This window comes from Gadus chalcogrammus, chromosome 19 (assembly GCF_026213295.1).
Source record: "Gadus chalcogrammus isolate NIFS_2021 chromosome 19, NIFS_Gcha_1.0, whole genome shotgun sequence".
In the NCBI taxonomy this organism is placed as follows: domain Eukaryota; kingdom Metazoa; phylum Chordata; class Actinopteri; order Gadiformes; family Gadidae; genus Gadus; species Gadus chalcogrammus.
Window position 1 is genome coordinate 17,409,765 of NC_079430.1, and position 8,300 is coordinate 17,418,064.

Genomic DNA, 8,300 nt, shown 5'->3' on the forward strand with positions numbered 1-8,300 from the left:
CAGTAGACTACACATATTTTAAGACAGTCAATTATATTGACATGTTGACGTATTGACAGCAATGTTGTTTTTATGTTTTTTCTTATTTGCAACATGTTAATAATAGGCTTTGAGGTATTTTTGTGCTTCCAATAAGGTTAAGATAAATCTCACCGTAGCATACATGTGCTCTTAATACAATCTTAAAAGATCGGTATCGTACTATAGGCTACTACTATTACTTCTAATACCCCGACAGCGGTCGAATCAGCACTAAAACACTGAAACATTTTCAACATTCATATTTTATTGCAACAATTTAAAAAAACCTTGATTTTTTTTCTCGCATTGGATTCCCTCACACAGGCAGAGCTAGACAGCCTTGAATCACCGCCATCCACCCCACACAACTGTAGCGTATGAAACGCCCGAAAAAAAACCTCAATCTGTTTGCTTATCTTTGCACCAGGGTTGCCTAAAAAAAAAAAACAGAACAAACACGTCAACTTTCCCCAGACTTTTCCCGCGTGTGTTTACACATAGCAGGTGGACCCCACGTCACACGGGGTCGCAGCACGCCCCAAAATAACAACACACCACTCCGCGCCCAGTCTATTCGCCCCGGGGGCTGCGTTCCTAATAAGCTAGTCCCAAACACTCGGTGGCGGTGGAGGAATACATCTTGATGTGTTGAATCGCAATGCAAAAAAAACAAGCTTGCTTCTTTTCGGGATTGCGCGTCATGCGAGAGGCATTCAAACAGGACTCGATGTACGGCTTTTTCTGTTGCATTAGTAATAACAGCAGCAGCGGCGTTGACTGAAGACAGCAGGAGAGGCGAGAGAGACTTCTTCGCGTGTGTCTGCAGCGGAGGAATATCTCAGCTTTTTATTTACTCTTCTGCGTGTTGTTCCTTTTTCTACCTTATGGTTGACTTCTGCGGTCACGTGTGACACGTCTTTTTTTTGAAGCCAGCGGTAAACGGAACGACGACTTCTCACACACCTGGCGGCACTTTTGTATTTTGACCCCCCCAAAAAAGAAGAAGATATAGCTTATACCTGCGTCCCCCTTTTTTGGGTAAGTTGACACCTACGCTTTTGTTTGTTTGTTTGTTTGTTTGTTTGTTTGTTTGTTGGTTTGTTGGTTTGTTTCACGGCCTGTTTTTGAGTTTTACTTTTACTTCGCGTTAGAGGGGACCCTCGGCCCCGGTCCTTCTCTCTGGACTACCGCGGGATTAGTGAAGTGGAATGCCCGCACGTTTAAGGGGGCGAGATGCAACATCTGCAAAACCCCCCGTGTTGGTATACCAATAAAGTCGTCACTTTATATTTTTTTGATATGATGACATGTCAATAATAACATGTTGACATCTGTTGCATGTTGCGTGTTTTGCATTAGTTCCACGCAATAGTTGGTGTGTTTCTGTGATGTTGGGAGGACCGTGACCGCGTCTCCATGCTATGCAGCGAGGATGCAGCGCGGTGCCTCCCGCTGACTGACGGGCTGATAACAGCCCCGATGAGATGGATGAGAACGATTCCTATAATGTATATAAAACGACCCCATCCAAAAGTGAAACTGCATCTGTAGCCAACCGCATAGCCTAAATGAAGTGATATCTTTTTTTTTTATCCAACATTTTGAGTTTGAGACATTTAGAGGCTTTTTCTAAGGGAATTCAGAATAAGTTTTATTAAATGTTTGGTTTTAGATTTAAAGTGATGTATATGGATGATTTATTCGTAGGTATTAGATGTAGATTTAGATGTTGTGAGATTGAGGTTTTTGTTTGCACAAATTGTGTAGTTAAATAGCAATTATACATAAATGAACATGTATCCATCAGTGTTTTTATGTATTGATTTATTTTGAGACCACATGAAACTATTATTCATAATGAACCTACCCCATTCTTTAACCTATTATCCTTTTTTTGTTATTATACATTACAAGGTGTATTTGAAGCACTGCAATTGCAGCACATTTACAATAAAGCCCTTATCATATTGCTGAATACCCTATTCTATATTACATTCAGTGTAGTTTTTAAACGTTTTTGTGTATTTTTTATCAATAAATATAAAACATTTTTGTAACCAAAAAATGTAAAATTGCTATTAGCCTCTAATCCTTAATCTGCAGCATGATCTTCAATCACTGACCTCGCTTTGATCATCTACATCTTACCGTGTCAGTAGTTCCATATTTTATAGTCCTTTTTCTTGTCTGTCCAGTAACAAACGGCGAGGCCGATGTCAGCGACGCTGCTATGAAATGATGATTGTTATTACATGTTACAATGACGTCTATATTCACTAAAATAATCGTTTAATTCAATCAGTAACTCTTAATCCTCAATAATGTCAGCCACACATGGTCGTCTCTCTCTCTCTCTCTCTCTCTCTCTCTCTCTCTCTCTCTCTCTCTCTCTCTCTCTCTCTCTCTCTCTCTCTCTCTCTCTCTCAGCCTCTGTACTGTAATCACAGCCGCCGTCACCCTCCACTTCCCCACCACCTACACCCCCACCCATCCTCCGTCAGCACCCCCCTCTACACCACCAGCACCTTAAAATAAATAACCATACTTTCGATAGGTGTAACACCTTTTTTTTTATGTAGTGTAGGTGGTGGGCAACAACTTGTGTGTTGGGTCAAGACAGAGGGCCTAACCAGGTGTAGCCCGGCCGTGTGTAGGGGTGCGCTAGGCTCCAGGGGCCTGCGCTCTGATCAGCTCTCACCCTCGATGGATTAACGTGGGCCAGACTCTTTGTTCCATGCCGCAGGGTGCACAGGTGTTCTCTCTCTCACACTCTCTCTCTCTCTCTCTCTCTCTCTCTCTCTCTCTCTCTCTCTCTCTCTCTCTCTCTCTCTCTCTCTCTCTCTCTCTCTCTCTCTCTCTCTCTCTCTCCTCCCCCCCCCCCCCTCCCCCTGCTTTTCATTTCAATGCAGGTGTGTGCCAGACACCACCACCACCTCCACCTCCACCTCCACCCCACCCATACCTACACACACACACACACACCCGTAGACCTGGAGTCTAACACTTCTCTTAGCCTCTGGCCACTGTTAGCGGTCGTCGTGAAAACGTTCGCAACACGCCACAATCCCCCTCTCTTTTTCTCTTTCTCTTCCCCTTCTCCCCACAGAGGCCTCTGTAATGGTTTTATACGTTTCGACGCGGCTCGTATACCTGCCATGTACTGACGTAGTCCCCCGCTGCGGCCTCTTATGATGCTAATCTTTATTAGTATTAATGGTTATTTATTTATTTTTCAAAAGCGGGAAAGAGAAAAAAAAAAAGATGAACGCGGAACTAATGGCTGCCGACTGTTGTTGAGAGGGGGGCACTTATTACCGTGCGCACTCCCCACTCTGCGTCCATTCTTTTGATTGCTGCATTTATCATTGGGTGGCCATGCTCCACATTATGGTAATAGGAAAATGAATGTCCTCCACAGGATTAATGTGTATACCCTGTCATGCTTTTCTCAATCATTTATCAAAATTAAGTTTTGGCTTTGCCTTTTTTAACGGTTACAGGTTGGCTTCCTGCATCTCTATAGACAGAGTCCAATGTCGAAAGAAACTCGGGAAAAAAAGCACAGAGAGAAAGAGAGAGACTGGGGGACTCGGTGGAAACACTTCATTTTTCACGCTTTTATTTAGTCGTTCTTAAAAACCCGAACACCCCCTGCTTGCTCGTATTCCCCGCTGGCGATGGAAACGGTGTCAGCGTAGTAAGCAAAACTGGCAATCGCTCCCAGGATGTGACCGCCATTTGTAAACCGTTCGAGACAATTCTATTTGCTGAGTGAAGCTATTTACCATAAGCCGCTGAAACAAATAGGCCAGCACTTGCTCACTTCTTTTGGATCAGCGTTTGAATTACCCCATCGCCCCCTACTACCCAGTCCTCCTTCAACACTGGTGTAATGAAACAGCCCCGTCGGCTACAGCCAAGAGGTGTTGCCCGTACGTTTCTTTCTTCTCATACCGGGGGGGTTGGGGTGGTCTCTGAGTCGTGCGTAACCAAACATCCCCCCGTCTTGCCTACATAACCTACACAGTGTGTTTCTCTATACCGCGGCCGCGACCCTGTCACTAAGCCTAATGGCAATTAAACGCAAAAGGTTTTTCTGTTTTTATCCCCGTCAACTTTTTTCAGAAATGTTTCCATGACAACCTCCATGCAAGTTAAAGCAACCAGAAGTGATCAAGTCCTTTCTTTTCTTCCTACTTCCCCCCCCACCACCACCACCACCACCACCACCAGTTCGTTCCTAGCCCCCCCCCCCACAATAAGAATGGAATTTGTGTTGACAGTGCTGGCCTTTAATGGCACTATTCTAAAGGCATGCCGCTCAGAAACTATTTGTTTACCAGGATCATGCGCTGGGAGCTGTCACCGGAGGGAGGGATTGGCTCCTTAAGATAAAAGAGTGTAGTACATGCCTGGGAGGACCCGGGCACTTTTTTTTTCTTCTGGTCCTTTTCTTTTGCACTGTAATTATCCCACATCACAGTCAGTGTTTTTGTGTGTGTGTGTGTGTGTGTGTGTGTGTGTGCGAGCTGGTGTGTGTGTGTTGTGTGTGTGTGTGTGTGTGTGTGTGTGTGTGTGTGTGTGTGTGTGTGTGTGTGTGTGTGTGTGTGTGTGTGTGTGTGTGTGTGTGTGTGTGTGTGTGTGTGTGTGTGTGTGTGTGTGTGCGAGCTGGTATGTGTGTGTTGTGTGTGTGTGTGTGTGTGTGTGTGTGTGTGTGTGTGTGTGTGTGTGAGTGTGAGAGAGAGAGCCCCCGGTTAGCACTAAGTCACTCTCTGAAGGAGCTCAGGGTTTTTTAGTTCCGCTCTGGGTCACTTTCTTAAGCCGGGCTCGTCGGCCGCTCTCCCCCTGAGTGAGGTTTCAGCGGCGGGGTTTTCCTCCGGATCGAGGAGCCAGCGAGGATGGGCGGGGCCGGGGATAGGGGACCCAGTCAGCTGCCCCCACACACCCAGTGCTGTGTTTAGAGTGGTCCGCTTTGTTTGTTTTCCATCAGGCTCCGTAACTAAACACATGTCTCCTTTTTCTATCAGTCTGCGCTTAAACTGCTCACGGGTTTTTTTAGGTTCCTTGCCGTTTTTAACAGTTTTCATGCGGACAACAGGGTCATCTTTTTTCAAAGGTGTTTCAAAAGCTGTGAACGGCCGACCCGAGCGTCGTTCAGTATCGGGTCGTGTTCCGTGAGCAGTCGAAACGCAAACAAGTGAAGCCAATGACCCAGCTCCCATTGGGCCAAACAAAACGAAAACGGTCTCCACTTGGCTGTCGTGCGGTAATCACCCGTCGAATCATAAAACAAACTCTGGCTACGTCTGCGCGTCGACTGTTTTGCGAAACAATTTCTGCTTCCTCGTGTTTTTCTTTTGTGGTTATTTTTTTCCAACGCCTAATCCAAACCCTTCAGTTCTGCCCGTGACCTTGTCCCTAACAGTCATATCCCCCCCTCACCCCCAAACCACCATCCTGTATAACAGCTAATCCCCGCCAGTTGACCTGTCAACCCGTTTACGAGCTGGTTTATCAAATAAACGCCATAATTCCTTTTGAATTCACGTACCGTTGGATTTTCCAACCCCCCCCATTTTCTAAGCCTCTTAGTTATTTCTTTGTTCTTCTTCTGGCCAGTCAACAAGTCAGCGCTGTGTGAAGACATGGCAAGTCCCTAATCAAACCACGGTCAGATGGTGTGTGTGTGTGTGTGTGTGTGTGTGTGTGTGTGTGTGTGTGTGTGTGTGTGTGTGTGTGTGTGTGTGTGTGTGTGTGTGTGTGTGTGTGTGTGTGGGCATTTGTGTGTGTGTGTGTGTGCCGGGTGTGTGGAAAAAATGTGTGAGGACCGTTGGTCCTGTGTTTTATTTATTTTTTATAAAGATGGAGGGTTACTCGTGGTGTAGGGCAAGGTCGGCGGCTGCGTGGAATGCTGTAGGGCGTCTCTCTCTCTCTCTCTCTCTCTCTCTCTCTCTCTCTCTCTCTCTCTCTCTCTCTCTCTCTCTCTCTCTGTCTCTCTCTCTCTCTCTCTCTCTGTCTCTCTCTCTCTCTCTCTCTCTCTCTCTCTCTCTCTCTCTCTCTCTCTCTCTCTCTCTCTCTCTCTCTCTCTCTCTCTCTCTCTCTCTCTCTCTCTCTCTCTCTCTCTCTCTCTCTCTCTCTCTCTCTCTCTGTCTCTCTCTCTCTCTGTTGTAAACAGTGCAAAGAGACAGAAAACAACCAGAGCACCGCTGCTAGCTCAGACATTATTCAAAGCTTTCCAGAGATCAGTAAAGCCATGTTTTAGCTAGCGTTTGACAAAGCTAATTGGCAAATTGGCAGCTGTTAATTGGCTATTCATGTGTTTGAGGCCAGCTTGATGTACTACCTGCGACGATAAAGGCGGTGTGTTGATAACTGACACACGTGTGCTCCTGAATACGTTTAAAAGAAGACGTTTCCTCAGAATGAGATGTTCGTATTCCAATACAATGGTGAATGAGTTGTACCCTACATTCTGAGCAATATATGCGTTTTCGCTAATTACTCTTCAGACTCTTCAATCGTTTTTTTGTGCTATTGTAGTCATGAAAAGCCAACTTAATTTATTTTCTATTCTCAATTTAATTGAGACAGTTACCTTAGATTTTATATGTAATACCACACTTTTACCTTAGCCACCGGACAACTTGCAGATCAAAGGTTGTGTTTTCCCGTTGATGAGCGAATCAATTCAGTGGTCAGGCCTGGGTTTAATAACTCCAAAACGGGCACACATTTCCATAGTCAGTTCCTGGAGTTGAATACATTTTTAGCAGTACATTTTATTTGAAGGTGCCTTTCTCCGCACTCAAGGACACGTACAAAGGTACACAAAAGTCATTGAAAATAAAAATATGATAAAGCGAAAAAAAAATCATAATAATAACAATAGTAGGAGACCATTGGCATCATGTGGAATAGGCAGTTTTGTACAGATGTGTTCTGAGGGGTGATTTGAAATGGGCGGGTGAATGAATGAATGAGTTTGACGCAATTACCGGTGCACAGTAGCTGCACACCAAACGCACGTATTGATATCAGCGCTCTGTATCGATACTGTTATTACGGCGGACAGCGATAGACGGCCACAGAGGTCCAAGGCTGGGAGATGGATAAGTGGAACATTAAAAACATGTTGTGAGAAAAACAAGACATGGGGGGGGGGGGGGGGGGGTGGTTGTGGCTGACGGTAACTGCTCGTGACAGGCACATTAGGCTGCGGAAAGAGCATCCCGCTCGGGGGGGGGGGGAGGGCATATGGCGGTGCCTTCTGCCGGCCCCCCCGCACGGAGCGAGTTCCAACACTGGCGGGCGGGTCACGGTGGTCTCAGGTTTGTTCCTCCTCGTCTCCCCCCCCCCCCCCCCCCCCCACCCCCTCCTCCTTCTGCTGGTCTAAACACAAACAAGGAGCATCGGACCGAGGGCTGTGTGTGTGTGTGTGTGTGTGTGTGTGTGTGTGTGTGTGTGTGTGTGTGTGTGTGTGTGTGTGTGTGTGTGTGTGTGTGTGTGTGTGTGTGTGTGTGTGTGTGTGTGTGTGCGTGTGCTTGCGTGCGTGCGTGCGTGTGCGGTACAGTCGGTAAAGGACAAAGCGGCGCGGTGTCATTAGGTCTCCGGTACGCGCGCGGCCGCTCGACGACGGGGACGTTTGACATTTTCAGGAGAAACCCACGGGAAACCCGACGACTGTTTAGATGATGTCGACCCTGCATCGCATCCGACGCCGTCTACGCCGCCTTAGTCCCTAACGCCAGGCCTCAACGGACAAATCACAACAACCAGTTGACCTATTTACTATTAGTCCTTTTGTTTCCCCTTCATAGTTCCCCCTCAATCGCTTATTGTATTTTCTTTGTGTATTGGATGATTAATATACCTATTCCCGCCGCATACTGCATCCCGCCGCATCGGACGGACGACAGGGTCTATGAGTTACGACGGCGGCCGTCGTTGACCTTCCCTCTTGTTGTGTTTGCTATCTTTGCTCTCTGTGGACAGCCCCCATCAGTCCATAATGCCCAGTGGTTATGTAGGACTGGCGGGGGGGGGGCGGGGGAGGGGGGGAATGGTTGGAGGCTAATTACAGGCTAATGTGCAGGCTCCCCTGGAAGCCCACCCCCCAACAACTAACTCCCAGAACACTGCCAGTCCTCTCTCTCTCTCTCTCTCTCTCTCTCTCTCTCTCTCTCTCTCTCTCTCTCTCTCTCTCTCTCTCTCTCTCTCTCTCTCTCTCTCTCTCTCTCTCTCTCTCTCTCCTCCTTCCCCCCCCTCCCCTCTTGAGAATG